The sequence below is a fragment of the Papio anubis genome, chromosome 3, assembly GCF_008728515.1.
Source record: "Papio anubis isolate 15944 chromosome 3, Panubis1.0, whole genome shotgun sequence".
Lineage (NCBI taxonomy): Eukaryota > Metazoa > Chordata > Mammalia > Primates > Cercopithecidae > Papio > Papio anubis.
In genome coordinates, this window is record NC_044978.1 from 99,392,031 (window position 1) to 99,410,447 (window position 18,417).

The 18,417-nt window shown below is 39.4% G+C and overlaps 1 long non-coding RNA gene across 1 annotated transcript in view; it reads right to left on the reverse strand.

Annotated features, from left to right (window-relative positions):
• The window catches only part of LOC108585992, a 114,750-nt gene extending 99,419 nt beyond the window's left edge, over window positions 1–15,331 (reverse strand). Inside the window, exon 1 of the long non-coding RNA XR_004182759.1 lies at window positions 8,715–15,331. This is a non-coding gene — a long non-coding RNA (uncharacterized LOC108585992). The remainder of the gene's footprint in view (window positions 1–8,714) is intronic.
• Window positions 15,332–18,417: the final 3,086 nt, after the last annotated feature.

Sequence of the window (18,417 nt, forward strand, 5' to 3'; positions counted from 1 at the left end):
TTTTATTATGAAAGGATGTTGAATTTTGTCAAATGCTTTTTCTGCATCTATTGAGATGATCATACAGTTTTTGTCTTTCATTCTGTTAATAAAGTTGAATCACATTTATTGATTTACATGTGTTGAGCCATCCTTGCATCCCAAGAATAAATCCAACTTGATCATAGTGAATGATCCTTCTAAGGTACCATTGCATATGGCTTGCTAGTATTTTGTTGAAGATTTTTGGATCTATGTTCATCAGTAATATTGGCCTGTAGTTTCCTTTTCTGGTAGTGTCTTTTTTGGGCTTTTATATCAAAGTAATACTAGCCTTATAAAATCAGTTTAGATGTATCCCTTCCTCCTCAATTTTTGGAAATGGTTTGAGAAATATTGGCATTAGTTCTTCTTTAAATGCTTGGTAGAGTTTAGCCATGAAACCATCTGGTCCTGGTCTTTTTCTTGATGGGAGACATATGATTACTAATTCAACCTCCTTGATTTTTATCCATCTGTTCAGATTTCTGATTTATTTGTGATTCAGTCTTGGTAGGTTATATGTTTCAAAGAATTTATCCATTTCTTCTGGATTGTCAAATTTATTTGCGTTCTTAGTAGTCTCTTACAATCCTTTGTATTTCTGTGGTATCAGTTGTAATGTCTCCTCTTTTATTTCTGATTTTGTTTATTTGAGTCTTTTCTCATTTTAAGTTTAGTCTAGCTAAGAGTTTGTCTATTTTGTTTAGCTTTTCAAAATACCAATCTTATCAAAAACCAATCTTTTTGAAAAACTAACTCAGTTTCATTGATCTTTTGTATTATTTTTCTAGTCTCTATTTTATTTATTTCTGCTCTGATCTTTGTTATTTCCTTTCTTCTGCTAACTTTGGGCTTAGTTTGTTCTTCTTCTACTAGTTCCTTAAGGTATAATGTTAGGTTGTTTATTGAAGATCTTTCTTTTTTCTTGATGAAAGTATTAGTGCTATGAGTTTTCTGCTTAGAACTGCTTTTGCCTGTATCCCATAGGTTTTGGTATATTGTTTCCATTTTAGTTTAGCTCAATATATTTTTTAATTTCCCTTTTCATTTCTTCTTTGACCCAATAGTTGTTCAAAAGTATAATGTTTAATTTCTACATTTTTTAAAATTTTTCTGATTCCTCCTATTATTGATTTCTAGTTTCATACTATTGTGGTTAGAAGAAGTATTTAATATGATTTCAACATTCTCATAAATTCAATAAGACTTTTTTGTGGCCTAACATAAGATCTATCCTGGAGAATGTTCCAGATGCACTTGAGAAGAATGTGTATTCTATTGTTGTTGGATAAAATATTCCATATATGTCTGTTAAGTCCATTTAGTCTAAAATGTAGTTCAAGTCCAGTATTTCCTAATTTCTGTCTTGATAATCTGTCTATAATTGAAAGTGGGGTATTAAATTCCCTATTATTGTGTTGAAGTCTGTCTACTTTCAGATCTCTTAATGTTTGCTTTATATATTTAGGTACTCAGATATGAATTGACTCCTTTATCACAATATAATGACCTTCTTTGTTTCTTTTTGCTGTTTTTGACTAAAAGCGTATCTTGTCTGAAATGAGTATAGCTATCACTGCTCTTTTTTGGTTTCCATTAGCATGGAATGTCTTTTTCTAGCCCTTTGCCTTCAAACTGTGAGTGTCCTCAAAAGTAAGGTGAGTTTCTTACAGGCAGCATTTAGTTGAGTCTTGTTTTTTTTTTTTTTTTTTTAATCCATTCAGATGCTTTATGCCCTTTGATTACATAATCAAATCATTTATATTCAAAGTATGTTACATTATATTCAAAGTAATTATTGACAGGTAAGAATTTACTAGTGCCTTTTTGTTAATTTTTTTTTCTGGTTATTTTGTAGATATTTTGTTCTGTTCTTCCTCTCTTGCATTCTTCCTTTGTGGTTTCATGGTTTCCTGTAATGGTATGCTTTTGATCTTATCTTTTTAGTGTTTATGTATCTATTATAGACATTTGTTTTGTGGTCACCCTAGGGTTTTCATAAAACATCTTATACTTAAAAGAGGCTATTTTAAGTTGATAACAACTTAGTTTTTGATTGCATAAACAAACTCTACACTTTTACTCCCTCTCATCTTATATTTTATGGTTTTGATATCACACTTTACATCTTTTTATAATTTGTAGTTTTAGTTGCTTTTAGTAGTTTTGCCTTTTAACCTTTATGCTAAAGATGTAATTGATTTACTCACTGCCATTATAGTATTACAGTGTTTTGGATTTAACAACATTCTTACTTTTACCAGTGAGTTTTATACTTTCATATGTTCATATGTTACTAATTAGTGTCCTCTTTCTTCAGCCTGAAGGACTCCCTTTGGCATTTCTTGTAAGGCAGGTCTTATGATGATAAACTCAGCTTTTGTCTCAGGTCTTTATCACTTCTTTTTTTGAAAGATGGGATTGCCGGGTATAGTATTCTTGGTTGACTATTTTCTTTTCTTTTAGAACTTTGAATATGTCATTCCATTCTCTTCTGGCCTGCAAAGTTACCGCTGAGAAATCTGCTGATATTCTTATGAAAGTTCCCTTTTATGTGACAATTTGCTTTCCCCTTGCAGTTTTCAATACTCTTCCTGTCTTTAACTTTTGATATTTGTTATGATGTGTCTTGGTATGGGTCTTTTCGGATTCATCTTATTGTGTGTCCTTTGGGTTTTCTGTATTTGGCTTTCTATTTCCTTACCCAAGCCTGTGAAGTTTTCTGTTATTATTTCTTTAAACGTGTTTTCTGATCTTTTCTCTCTCTTCCCCTTCTGGAACACAATGTGTCAGTTGTTCTGCTTTAATGGTGTCTTATAAGTATTTGAAGTTATCTTCACTCTTTTGAATTCTTTGTTTCTTTTTGCTCCTCGGATTTGTTGATCTCTAGTGACCTGTCTTCAAGTTCACTGATCCTTTCTTCTGTTTGATCTACTCTGCTGCTGAACTCCTCTATTGAATGTGTTTAGGTTAGTTATAGTATTATTCAGCTCTATGATTCCTGTTTGGTACTCTTTTTACTTTTATCTCTTTGTTGAAGTTCTCAGTTTGTTCTCACATTGTTCTTTTAACCTCAGTACGCATCTTTATGACCATAATTTTTGAATTCCCTGTCAGGTAAATCACATATCTCTAATTCACTCAGGTTGGTTTCTGTATCTTGTCCTTTTATTTGGAATATATTTTTCTGCTTCTTCATTTTACTTGTCTTTGTGTTGGTTCTGTTCATTAAAGAAAACAACTGTCTCTTCCAGAATGGTTTTGTGAAGAAGAAGGATTTTACCAATTAAGTTAGAGATTTTAAGGTGCCTCTCAAGTCTTTGTCCATACTACTGTCTCTGTTTTTGGTAGGCCCCTAGAGATTAGGATGTGCCATGTCCTGTAAGTACCCTATAATCATTAAAGTAGAAGCCAGATCCTCCAGATGTAATTGGGAAAGTTGAGGTTTGAATGCATGTTCCAGTGTTCCAGTTTCTTCTGTCTCAATGTTGAAGCCGAGTATAGGTGTTTTTCTCCCACTTGCTCTGCAGTAAGTTTGAGAGTCTCTGTGGCAAATGCCTGTACTTGCTTTCAGTCTTCATCCTCTAATCCTGGGGAAACAGCTGCTGGAAATCAGCCCATTATATGCCTATGTCTTTGTTTTCTGTGGCCTAGAAAGTTTCGGGAATGCAAAGTCTCATTGATTCCCTTAGGTAAGAGATATAGAAGTTGTGACTTTTAGTTCATGGACAAACTCCTTCCAGGAAGAATGGGTAAACCTGGATTTATCACTGAATTGAGCCAGAGGAAAGGCTAAGGATGCATTGTTTCTGCTCAGACTGCCTGAACACTACTGTTTGTCTGCCCAATTACCTCCCTAATGCAAGTTAGTTAGAGGCCAGATCATCAAGTAGCCACTAGAAGAATATGCAGTAAACTCCTTCTGGAAAGAAAATAAAAGATGAACATTCCCGCCCCTTTTCTTCACTGTTCCCATGAAATGTAGCCCCAGAAATGTCTGTGAACCTGTTATAACTACCTCTTTCTTCTGTAATCTAAGAAGACTCACATATGATTAGTCCTTTCAGCTCCAAGAGTTAGGAGGTTTGGGATGCAGTCCCATACTGGATGGGTGGATGTTGTAAAAGTTGAGATACTCAATGTATGGACAAACTCCTTCCAGGAGAAATTAGTACAAGTTAGTCACAGGAAAAGGCTCAGGAAGTGCTGAGCTGCTGCCCTGGCTGCCAGAGTGTTACTTGTTGACTGCCCCCGTTAAGTCCCAGTGCAAGTTAGTTAGCAACTGACTGTCATGTAGCCATTAAAAGAGTGTGCCATAAATTACTTCTGGGGAAACACAGAGAGCTTCACTTTTTAAGTACCTTCTTCACACTGTTCCCAAAAGGTATAGCCCCTGAAAGTATTTGCATGCCCATTTAAAACTGCCTCAAAACCACCTCTTTGTTTAATAATCTGGGAAGAGTTACACGTGTCCATTCCCTTTTGCTGTCAAAGCTAGAAGATTTAAGATGCAATCTTTTGGGCGGAAGCTGTAAAAGTTGGGGTGCTTAATATGCGAACAAACTCATTCCAGTAGGGCTTAATAGACCTGGAGTTATCACTGAGGTGAGCAAGAGAGGAGGCTTGGCAAGTACTGATCTACTTCTCAAGCTGCTAGATTACCAGCAGTTGTATACCCCTTTAACTCTCTGGTGCAAGTTAGTTAGAATCCCAGCCGTCAATTAGCCACTGGAAGAGTGTGTCATAAACCCTTCATGGGAGAAACAGTAAGCTGTATTTTCAAGCCCCTTCTCTACTCCAGGGGCCTAAAGCCCATGGATGTGCTTGTGCACCTGTATAAAACTGCTGCTTTTTTCCTGTGATCTAGAGAGGCTTGTGGATGCCTAATGCCCTGTGCTCCCAGAACTGGTGAATTAAGAGCCGAACCATGGGGCACCTTAGAGTTAGAATGTTATATGTGAGGTCCAAACCCTCCTCTCCACAGGAAGAAGCTGGATATTGGGAATTCATTTTTCAATTGTATAGCAAAGTACCCAGGACAGAGTCCATGCCCAAATGTGCCTCAGCTTTTCCTATTCATTCCATGTGGATGTTTTCTCAATTGCCTGGTGGGTAGAAGTCTCTCACCTGGTCTCTGACTTTCTCTCAGAGGGAATTGATTCAGGAATGGACGCTCATTCAAGGGAAGAAGAGTCAAGATCCTCCTCTTCTGACCTGTGACTGGCATCACTTTGAGCCTCTTAAATATTTACAATAATGAGGCTGTTATTCCCTCCTTTTGCCTCCATCTTGTACTGTGGTTACCCTTAGCCCAATTTGCTCACTGACTAGCACCTGGGAAGTACTTAATTAACACTCACTTCAGCCCCTGCCTAGGCCTGAAGCCCAGTCAGCTGTGACTCTCAGACTGAAAAGTTTTGTGCACAGCGCTCAGGGTTTTATGCAATAGGTCAGGATCCCAGTGCCAGGCACTGACACAGCATACTCAGGAGAAATGTTGGTGCTTAGAAGGGCTGGACATAAATGAAGGAATCAGGGAAAGTGGTGGAGACTTTTGAAGAGACGAGGATGGGTGGGCAGTGGAGAGTAGAGATTAGCAGACCATCCTCTATGAGGGTTGCTGAGCTGTGGAATATTCCACTTAGAGGATGACTCTGCATTTGACTCCTAAGCACACTCCTGTAACTTCTGGTGAGTCCTGGCAAGCTGAGGAGCTTGGAGCTCAGCTTAGACTAAGCCTTCCCTTCCTAGAGCCAAACACAGTTAAAGCCATGAAGGAAGAGAAACTTGTTTTCAATCATGCACCATACCTTCCTGGTGAGCACCCTGGTGAGCCAAAAAAGGAAGGTAAGGGAAAGGTTGGAGAAATAGAATGCCTTTATCTTCCTTATTGTGTCAACATATTGTAATGCTTTTAATAGCATTAATTTTAGCAATTTTTAAATTGGCATGATACAGGAGAAGATTTCCAAGAGGACAATGCCAAGTATAATCATGATCTTGTTACAATTGGGATGGCAAGGTATTCTAAACTGGATAGTGCCACGGATTAGAAGCTTAGCCCCTCTGTTCAGTTAACCTAAGCTGAATGTAAAAGGGAAAGTGTAATTCCTGTTCTACATTGTAGAATTTTGAGTATAAATAATTAAATTCACAATAAATAAATACCCATAAAACAGCCTCAGAGCTCCCTGATTATGTGGGGAGTGGCCACTTCTGCTTCCTCAAAATAGTCCCGGAAAATCAATCCTCTGGGGCAGCAGAAAGGAAGACCCTTAACATAACTAATGATCAAAGTATCTGGCTGCCTGTGTGGGGAAGCTCTCCAGGCTGTATTTACCGACGCCCTGCCTTTCTTCCTTCTAAACACAGAAGAAAAACAAAGAGGAATCCTGAAGTGCATTTTAGAAAACCCCAGGCAAATTTCAGGATTAAAATCAGGGACACTCAGAGCTATAGAAACAACTGAGTTACAAAGCTAAGATGGATGCTGACAAATAAGTACAGGAAATGTCAGAGACGAGATCCACAATGTGAGGAAAAGAAAAACAGGTCTTTTAAATGTTAATATTTTTGATTGAGTTTTCCCCAAACCTTACAGAATTATAGTTACATATTTAGATGAGTGTTCTCCTTCTCATTAAGGAAGACAAGTCATTTATAAAAATAACCGTGGGAGACCACATGGGGAGAAGATAAGTTCTCTAAGATTTATATGCAATGCGTGTTTGATGCATCTAAGAGGGAGAGACTTTCCTGGCTGGGGGAGTGGGGACGACTTCATCGAGGGGAAGACATATGGACTGTGTCTTCAGTGGTTTTGACAAGCGGAGAGGAGGATGAAGGGCATTCAAAGAGGAAGAGAGCAATATTAACAAAGGCGTAGAGGCAGTTCAGTTTGATTAATGGGTAAGATTCAAGAATTATGAGAGTAATACAAAATTGGAATGAAAGAGTGAACTGGGAACAAATTATGAAAGGCCTTGAACACAGTAACCAAGAAGCTGAGACTGTATTCAATAAGCAATGTGGCATCATTGAAGGTTTACAGGTGGCAATGTGATCCAAGCTATGATTTTTTTGATTGGTTGATTATTTTCCAGGTGAAAGGCCAAGAAATAGATTAGCCTAGAGAGGAGAGTAGGGAAGAAAGACCATTTGGGAAACTTTTGCAATAATCTGCTGAAAGGAGATGATGCTTTAAACTAGTGAAATAGAGACTTCTAATGATGCTGCTACTGACATTGATGGTCCAGAATAAGCAAAAAGACCTTTAAAGGTGATTGAATGAAGCAGAACTGTCAGTATAAGCATCTCAAGTAGGTATGATAGTAAGACACAAAATGTTTTTGTAGTTCAGGGAACTAAAAGGCAAAGTATGCAATGCTTGGTTATCTGAAAGGCTGACACAGCTATTAATGAAAGAGCCAAGTGCCTACTCCCAATCAGAAAAAGTTACTCTGGAAGCCACAGGGCTGGGGCAGCATCTTCAAATAAAAACAAATGTAAACATCAAATGTACTTAGAAAGAGAAGATTAAATAAAGAACTCTTCTAGAGGCCAGGCATAGTGGCTCATGCCTGTAATCCCAGCACTTTGGGAGGCCGAGGCAGACAGATCACTTGAGGTCAGGAGTTTGAGACCAGCCTGGACAACAGTGAAGCCCTGTCTCTACCAAAAATACAAAAATGAACCAGGCTTGATGGTGGGTGCCTGTAATCCCAGCTACTTGGGAGGTTGAAGCAGGAGAATTGCTTGAACCCAGAGGCAGAGGTTGCCATGAGCCAGGATCACTCCACTACACTCCAGCTGGGGTGACAGAGGGAAACTCTGTCCAAAAAAAAAAAAAAAAAAAAAAGAACTTCTCTGCCATTCATAAAAGAAGAAATAACAATGGCTTATATTACTATTACTTTTTTAAATCTTCATTCTCACTAACAGCAAAGAAAAACAAATGAAAATGTAAAAGATTTTGCCTATTAATTTTACAAAGATTTTTTAAACTTTTAATATTCAAGTTGGTGAGAAAACAAAGCCATTTGGCAATATGTATCAAAATTCTTAAAACTGTTTATACTCTTTGGCCCAATAATCCCACTTCTAGAAAATTATTCTAAGGAAATAATCATTGATATTTGTAAACACTGAATTTGTTTACATCATTGAAAATTAGAGGTAACCCAAATAGTTCATAATTGGGGATTTCTTGAATAATTTTTGGTTCCTCCACTATGAAATAGTAGGTAACCATTTAAAAATATTAATTTTACAACTGATGTATAATGAAACAATTTTGAAATCATTGCAAATATACTATAGTGATTTCAAACTTGGTTTATTTATTAAATAAAAAATTAGTGAGCAAAAGAATATATTAGATACAATCTCATTTTTAAAACATATGTGTGATACGTGATTGAAAACCATACCATTCTCTAAAGTTAACCATGCTTATCTCTGAAGGGTAAGGTAATAAGTGATAGGTTTTTTTTTTGTTGTTTATTTTTTTTTGTAAAGTTTCTATAGCAAATATTTACTACCATATAAGAAAAATGGATATCCTTAAAACACCTAGTCAATGGGCCTCATTAGTGTAATTATTGTAATAAACATTTATTGAGCACACACTGTGGGCCAGGCACTGATCTAGGTGATGTGACAGCAGGCACTATCCCTCCTCTCATGAGACTTACCATTCAGAAGATTTACTTCTCTTGTTCAGTCAGTTAAAATGGGAAAGATACGTGCCTTTGTATCTGGACTCCTTCTGTTGCAAATGACAGCATCCAATTCAAAATAGCCTCTGCAAAAAAATAGAAAATAGAGTATTTGGGAGTTCATGAAACTGAAGTCCATGAGTAACTGACTTCACACGTGGCTAAGATCATTTGGAATCTTCAGAACTTGGCATCTCACAAAATTTCACCCTACTTGTCTTTGTGTTTGCTCCATTTTCAGGATCTCCTGATAATGTCAAGACGACTGCCAGCAACTCCAGACTTATATACATTGTCCTCAACAGACAGTAAAAATACAGATACTTTCTTCCCAATTGTTTTTAAAAAAAATGCTCAGATGGTTCTAATGGGGTCATGTGCCTGTCCCTGAACCATTGTCGATGACCTGAGAAATGTGATGCACTAATCAGTGAGTCTGAGGTCATGTAGGCTCCCCTAAATATGAACTGAGGGTGGAGGAGAGATTTTCCCCAAAGAAAATCGTGAGGCAGGGACTGGAGGCTGAGACTGCAAAATAACAGATGTCCACTATGGTCTCATAGCAGAAGCATGGAGCCAGATGAGCAAGTTGGAGTCCGGGCTTCAAGTATAAAACTTAATTCAAAAAACAAGCTGCATTTTCACACTATATTTAGTATAAGTAGATGACTTGAGTGTCACTAGGCAAATTTGCTTTTAGATTCACGTCAACCTAATTGCAGAAAATATACTTACTTACATGTAGGAAATATGCTTACTTACATGTATGTTTTGACATATAAATTCTAATCTCATACATATTACAGGCGAAAAGAGAATTATCCATGTCAGAAATCTTCTCCTTTGGCAGGTGATGTGAGCGGGGCCCAAACAGCACACATGGTAGACCCAGTGTCTTGCAGGCCAGGGCTACAGCCCTGACTCATTTCGACTCCCAGTGATGCTGCTGCACCTTAAAGACTCTCTACTCCATATAACTCCAGCCAACAACAAACTCTACAGACTTTGAAGATTTCACTGTTTAAATGAAGCACACTTAAAACTTTAATAGATCAGCTCGTAAACACCTTGTTTTTGCTCTGGTGAACGATTAAACAGTGGTTATCTGCAGGAATAGCTAGCTAATTAGCAATATATGTCCCCCATTTAAGTAAGTGCTTCCTTATTAATTATTTTTCATAAATATTAACATTTCAAAGCTCATACTTAAGACTAAGAAACCAAGCTTACCAAGTATACTCATGGTAGAACATCTGTCATTCTGAATCTAGTTACACCCTCTGCTAACCACATCACTCCATAACTGAGCCTTTTGATATATTTTTTCCAACACTGCACATACACATACACACACACTCACTCACTCACACTCTCACAGACTCAGATTTATTACAGGCCTACTCCTACTGATTACTTGGAGCAATGTGTTGAGAACTGTGAAGCTGGATTCAATGGGAAAGGAGCTATGATCAGTTAATGATGCCTGCCATGAGCCCAGGAGGGGAATTTGGTATCATGTTCTCCTAGATTTCCAGTCCCATCCAGATTTAATCCTAATCTTAGACTTAAGAGACTCCCAGGAGGACCCATCCAGGGGACTCAGTGTCCAGTCTCTCCTCCCAGACAAGCAGGAGGCTGGGCCACTGGACACAGGTTACCCTAAGCCCAACTGGAATCTCCAGGGCCTGGGTGAGGCACAGGGAAAAGGCAGGGAAGGACTGGCCACGAGCTGCAGAACATATTATTAAAAGCCCGAGATGGAGCAAGGCAACCCAGGCAACTCAGTTATCAACCCAAAGGGAATAAGTAAAGAGGGAAAATCCAGATTCAAGGAAACAGGAAGGAACCAGGGAAACCAGACCAAAACAATAGGGTTCAAAGTAAAGAATGGGAGGTAGAACCTGAAGGAAGTCCCTGAGCCGTGGAATCATAGACGCAGCTGCATATAGGGTCTTTGACCAAGTGCACAGGTGGAAAGGAAGCTATTTATTTTTTAAGGGCAATGACTTTGACTGCCCTCGGCATCAAATCAGACTCACTGTTGGACCAAATACTAGATCTTGACCTTATTTCCAAAATGAAGCCCCTCTGTGTAAGCAAGTCCTGGAATCCAGCATTAGTCATGTTCCCAGCATCTGATTCCCTATCTCACCTTGCTTTGGCCAACTCCTCACCTTCACCACCCCAGGAACAGGAATTTTACACCTGAAGCCCAGCTCTGCAGCTGGAACCTGCTAGCTTCCAACTGTTAACCACACACCTTTGGTGTTAACAGCACACCTGGCTTCAATCATTTTTTCTACAAATTATTGACATACTGTGTTGAGTGTCAGGAATACATTAGTAAGTGTTCTTCCAACTGTGGAGCTTTCAGGCTATTGGGATAATAGACATTAATCAAAGAACCATACAAATAAATGCCAAATTATAACTGTGAAAAACGTTGTAAAAGGAAAGTGTATGATGCCTTTAACGGAGGCATCTACCCTAGACAGAGAGGTCATGGAAGCCTCCCCTGAGGAAATAAGACTGAACCAAACGAAGGTCAAGAATTCACTCATTCACTCAATTGTTCATTTATTCATTCAGTCAACAGACACTAATTGGGCACCTGCTATGTTCCAGACACCGCTCTAGGTGCTAGGGATATGGCAGTGGACGAAATAAGACCTCAGGCCTCATGGAGCTTATAGTCTAAATAGAGAGTGAGAAAAACAAATGTATAAGAAATTAGTCAAAATAATAATGATCACAAGTCAGGTTAGGATTGTGCTGTAGTGAAAATAAAACATGGTGATGTAGACAGATTCTGGGGAGGTCAGGGAAGACCTCTGTGAAGGCAGATATGAGTGACAAGAAGGCAGAGCTGGTCGCTGGTCTCCAGAAGATTTGGGGAAAGAAAATTTTGATGCAGAGGAAGCAACAGATATACAGGCCCTGAGGTAGGAATGAGCTTAGCATCTTTCAGGGATGCTAAAAAGGTCATCAGGAATGGAGCCCAGAGACAAAGCCATCATCAGCAAATAAATAATTGGCTTTAAACATGAAAGTGTCCTTAGAAAGCCAGCTTAAAAATGTGCAATTTTTCTTCCTGATTCAACTAGGACTGTGACTTAAATATGACGCATATTGCTACATGTTTGCTTGGGCACAAATCTTATTGGCAGTTCTGGTAAATAAATGTAGGACCAGTTTGGGTCTCCCTGACGCCTCTCACCACTGTGAACACAGCGTCTGATAACATTGTTTTGTCACTCTTCACTCCCACCAGCAATGAAGACAGATAAATGGCTTCCTGACAAATGGCCCCACTTTCCAAGGTCTGGGGCTCTGAAGGAAGGAGACATGAGCCTTGAAACACTTCTGGATTGAACTCCTTGGAGGGTTTGTGGCCGTGAGCTCTCTGGGGCTACTGCATAAGGAGTCACTGCATTATTTCTGCTGAAAAATTAGATTTTGCTTGCAACCCATTACAATTTCCAAAGGTTCATGAAATGGATTCCAGACTATGTATCATTGTAATTTGCAACATACAATGCCTGATCATAGAAATAATAGAGATTTAAAGTGAAATATGTTTTGCCTATGTCTAGCCACAATGCCCTGGAAAAGGCTGAAATATGTCCTTTCTGATGTATTCTCACCCAGGTAAAATTCATTCCCAGAGATAACGACTGAATAATGTCCCCCTAAAATTCACATCCATTTAGGATCTCACAATGTGACTTGATTTGGAAATAGAGTCTTTGCAGATGTAAGTAGTTAAGATGAGGTCATATTGGATTAGGGTTGGCCCCAAATCCAGAGACTGGTATCTTTATGGGGAAAAGGAGAAGGAAATTTAGACACAGACGCACACACAGGGAGGGAGCCATGTGGAGATGGAGGCGGCTACTGGAGTGCTGCAGCTGTGAGCCAAGATCTCCAAGGATTGATGACAACCATCAAAAGCTAGGAAGAGTCTACAGCTGAACCACACTGAACGTGCCTGATCTCAAAAGAAGCTAGGAAGAGGCAAGAAAGAATTCTTGCCCGGAGCCTTCAAAGGGAGCATGGCCCTGCCAGTACCTTGATTTCAGACTTCCAGCCTCCAGAACACATTTTTGTTGTTTTAAGCCCTCCAGTTGGTAGTGATTTGTTACTGCAGCCCTGGGAAACTAATACAACAGCCATGAGCACATATGACCTAGCACACAAGGAGAGAGGGAACCAGCCCAGGAAACTGCCAGATGATGAGAATCAATGGTACCTACTCTAGCAAAGCAGAAATGAAGCAGTTGTTTGATGAATTTGACTACTGATAATTTGGGAAAAAGTACTTCAATTGCACAATGGTTAAAAGTTGAGGCTTTGCAGCAATCCCATTACTGGGTATATGCCCAAAGCAAAATAGATCATTATACCAAAAAGACACATACCCTCATATGTTCATCACCAAGCTGCCCGTCAATGTTGAATTGGATAAAGAAAATGTAATACATAGACACTGTGGGATACTACACAGCCCTAAAAAACAATGAAATCTTGTCCTTCACAGCAACATGAATGGAGCTGGAGGCCCTTATCTTAAGCAAATTAATGCAAGAACAGAAAACCAAATACCACCTGTTCTTACTTATAAGTAGGAGCTAAACACTGAACACATATGGATATAAACATGGGAACAACAGACACTGCAGACTACTGGAAGTGGGAAGGAGCAGGAGACATGGGTTGAAAGACTACCTATTGGTTACTGTGCTCCCTACCTGGATGCAGTATACCTATGCAGCAAACCTGCACATGTACGTCCTGTATCTAAAATAAAAGTTGAATTAAACAAAACAAGTACACATCCATGTGCTGGGAGGCTGACACACCCCAGCTCCATGAGGACAGAAGTTCCTGTCTCCAGACACTTCCAGACCTATTCTATGTACCTCTTCATCTGGTCGTTCATCTGTATGATTTCTCATAAACCAGTAAACATTAAAAAAAAAAATGGGGGTTTTGGAATCAGAAAATTCAGGCTGAGTCCCCGGCCTGTCATTTACCTTGTACAAGTTACTAAATCTCTCTAAGCCTCTGCTTTTCATGGATAAAATGAGGACTTACCTCATAAGGTGGCTGTGAGAGGTAAGAGGGGAAACCCCTAAAGAGCTTAGTGAGTGCCTACCCCATAGTTAAGCCCCCAGTAAAGGGGAGCTGCTATTACCATTATTACCATTACCATTATTATCACTCTTCCAGCCTCAGAAAGGCTTCCTCTCCCTAGAAAAGGAATGACTGATTTTATTCAAATGTGCTTTTAGAATGTATTCATCGGCTTTTGTTCCACCACCACTAAGCTAAAAGCATTAAATGTTCAATTCTGAATGATAGATAATCTTGCTATGTTCATAGTGAGTCCAGATCCAAGAAAACATATTTTTAAACAATTTCTTGCCTATCCCAAGATATAAATTCTTTTCCAAAAAATAAATTTTAAAGACCGTAGTATTTTTTCACAACAAAATTTATTGAGAGCCCACCATCTGCCAGGTCCTTTCATCTAGGTTTTGCAACTCTGCAAACAAGGCTACAGTAATCTTGTTCTGCAGATGAAGAGGCTGAGGCTCAGAGAAGCTTCTGACTGAGGACTCTGGACTGACTCCAAATTAAAAGAGGAGATAAAAGCAGTACTGGGGAAAGGCATTAGGGAGGCAGGAATGTTGCTGCAAATGCTCGCTTCCCAAAAGGCAGAGTGAAATACTCACTCAGAGCTATAACTCGGTATCAGGGGGCCTGTCTGAGTTCTAGTCTGGGGTCCACCATCACCCAACTGGGCAAAGCACTGTCAATCTCTGGGCCTCAGTTTCCCTAGATGTGAATCAAGGGATGTGGACTAAAGGATTCCTCACAACACTCTCATCTCCAAAATTGTATGAATATGTGGTATCCTTCATTTTAGTCTTTTTAGGCAATTTAATGTGAAAAAAAATTAAAGATGCTGAAGTTGATGTTTTCCAAATTCACAATATTTACAATACAGTATTGTCATTTTAGTTTTCATAAAACTGATCCTACTCCTTTATTTCTGCAGCTAGCTCATAGCAAAACAATATGGCAACATTTTTCACTAAAACCATACATTTTTTTCTTCTTACATAGGAAAGTCTGAGTAATACCAAAAATAAAAATAATAATGTTTCACATTTAAACAGTATCTTCGATCCGAGGCCTTCCTGTACGGTATTTTTACAAGCCATGCATGTTGTTGTTTTTCAGTCACGTTAAAGCACTAGGATGTCTAGACCACTGATATTGTGGGAGCTCTTCAAAGTAACACATGACATTTAATAATAAACTCAGCTTTTTGCTTCATTGTACCTTACATCCAGGAAGTGTTGAACTTTTTAGTCTTAAGTAATGTTTCATCACCCTTTTTTACAGATAGGATTTTTCAGATAGGAAAACAGAATCGAAGCAGATTCTAAAGAAAAATCCATTTTGGCTTAACGTGATGCTTATTAGAAATAGCAGCTCACGCCTGTAATACCAGCACTTTGGGAGGCTGAGGTGGGTGGATCATGAGGTCAGGAGTTCAAGACCAGCCTGGCCAAGATAGTGAAACCCTATATGTACTAAAAGTACAAAAATTAACTGGGCATGGTGGTGGGCGCCTGTAATCCCAGCTACTTGGGAGGCTGAGACAGAGAATTGCTTGAACCCGGGAGGCGGAGGTTACAGTGAGCCGAGATCACGCCACTGCACTCCAGCCTGGGTGACAGAGCGAGACCCCGTCTCAAAAAAGGAAAAAAGAAAGAAAGAGTGGCAAGCATTTGTTAGGTATTTATAGCTCAGTTTTACAGATGAGGAACTAAGGCACAGAGAAGGGATAATCTGGTACAAGGAGTGACTGATGATCACTTACAAAACTGGGATCAACTCCAGAAGCCTGGCTCCAGAGCCCACAGTCATCACCACCAATCTGATGTGGGGAAACTGAGGCTGAGAATAGTGTAGTAACTCGAACATTTGCAGATAATCTGCATACACTCACTACCTTATGGTGAAATTCCATCAGCTTGCCCCTTTCAAGAGGAAATTATCATCCTGTCGAAACGCTCCACCAACTTGCATTGTTTTCCCCCTTAGCAAGTACCACGCTGAAGACTTCACCAGACCACATCCATCTCTGATGGTAACTGCTTCAGCTGTCACATACTTGATCCTCACATCTTATTAAAATATACAGCAAGAAAGAGCAAAGTTTGTGCTAGTCTTTATTTCTGAGCAGATTGAGTTTCACATCAAATATTTAATCTCCTTCCAATATATAAGCCAACCTCTTCCAAAAATCCATTACTGTTTTCATTGTATATTCATGCATTGTAAGAAATATAAAAATAAAAATAAAACTGAAAAAGCCCTAAGCATTGGATCAAATTCATTCTGTGCTATTTTTTATTCCTTGAAATCACTCTAGGTCACCTTGGCTAAAATTGCTATCATCTGTGAAACATTTTAAATCCCTTGACTCAGAAGTGCATTGGTCAAACTTGATTTTTACTGAGTTATTTTAGCAGACATTGCCTTATTTCTATGATGTCGACTCTAGTTCAGGGGAAACAGACCTCATTTCTTCCCCAGAGGAAGATGGAATAAACTTTGAAGCTGATGTAACTGCCACTAAGGAGCTGTGATAATGGCTGCTCTTTAATTAATAAGTTCTAGACCATTTAATTTTTAAAAAATTATTTGATCATGTATGTCTTTATTCTGTACCTGTTCCACAAAAGATTCAAACCTCATACGTTTTTAAAGATACATTGCTTAAGAATTTTTATCTTCCATGTGGCAGATTTCTTCATGGCTACAGACAATGCCCTCCTCTTATTTCTGACCTTCCTCTGTTCTCATGTCAGGTAAGGTCTTAGATCCGGAGACATGAATGTTCCTCCCAACAGAACCCCTCTCCTACAACCCACTCCCACCAGTTTCCTAGGGACCTCTTTAAAGGAGCCCAGAAATTATTTAGAAATAAACACAAAAAACAAAAAATGCATTTGTTTGTGTGTGGAAATTGGTTTTAGCTCCCATCCGTTGGCTTCTGTTATTAAGGAACCCATGACCCCCATCTTCTCCCCATCTGCTAAAAAGAGCTGACCTCAGTTTGAGGCATTCAAAGTTATCAAGGGGAGAAAGTGAGGGGGGTGGGCTGAGGGGGTGAATGTGCAAGCCTGGCGATGTCATAAGCATTCTTTCCAAAGGAAACCACGCTAAAAGGCTGATAAACCCCAATCTCTTTTCACAGCTGGCCTTCGGCGCCCCTTAATGTAACTCCCTCATTTGTTCATCAGCACTTTATGAGAAAATAAACAAAAACATGGCCTGTTTCCTCATTGTCAGCACATCAGACACTTCCTGCTCGGAGAGGCCACCATCCCACCCTAAGAGTCAGAAGCCCACTCCCTATTTTGCCTCAGCTTTTTAACAGCCATTTTTCTAAGCTGCATTCCAAGGGCCTAATCAAATCCGAAGGCCCCTCTGGGTGGATGTCATAGACTCTAGTGCTCTGCAGGGCACAAGGCTCATTTCAGGCCGGCCACTGCGGAAGAATAAGTGGGTGAGCTACACTGAAATCCTCAAAGTTGCTTCCCTTTTCTCCATTATCAGTTTACTTTAAAAAATAAAATGAAATAAGCTGAGGAAAAGGAGAAACATTTAAAATTAACTTTTCACCAAATCACTAGTTCTATCTATAGGGTATGCAAATTCTGTAATTTTTGTAACATTCTCAAATCAATCCAATCATTCCAGGTTTTTCACTAAATCTTTAAAAAGAAGATGAAAGAAATAGGGCAAATGTGAGAACTGAAGGGTTATGACCCCCATTTCTGGTTTTTGTTTTTAGAGAGAGGGTCTCACTCTGTCACCCTGGTTGGAGTGCAGTGGTGCAATCATAGCTCCTGGGCTCAAGCAATGCTTCCTCCTCAGCCTTCCAAGTAAGTGGAACTGTAGGTGCATGCCACCACATGGCTAATTTTAAATTTTAAAAAAAATGTAGAGAGAGTCTCGCTATGTTGTCCAGGTTGGTCTCAAACTCCTGCTCTCAAGGGATCCTTCCTCCTTGACCTCCCAATGCACTAATCACAGGTGTAAGCCACCAGGCCTGGCCCATGACCATCATGTTTAAATTCTCAATTGGCTCAATCATGCCCTAAGACAGGCTGGCATGGATATCTCCCTTGTTGAAAAGATTTGAAAGTTTGAAGAGGGAAGGCATAGATGCAGAGTCTGGCTGGGGGATGCAGCCAAGACTCTGGATGAATGTTGTAATGTTTCAGTGGCTCAGAGGTGTGTTGGACACCCACCATGCCAACTTCTAGGAGTCTGGCTTTTGAAATACACAAGTGGTATGGAGCTGCAGTTCAGAGCACAGGCTCTGGTGCCTGACTTCTTGGGTTCACAGCATGACTCTGCTACATGCTATCTCTGAGAACTTAGACAAGTTACTTAAACTCTCTAAGCCTCAGTGTCTGCCTCACAGGACAATTATGATGACTGAGTGAGGTGGTACGTGCAAACAGCAGAGGCCTGTGAGGTTGTGCTCAAAAAAAACTTAACTGTTAAATATCAGATGACATGAGTGAATTCTAGTACTTTTTACACAGTACAGATTATGGGCATGATCCTAAGGAGTTGTTTTTAAAAAATG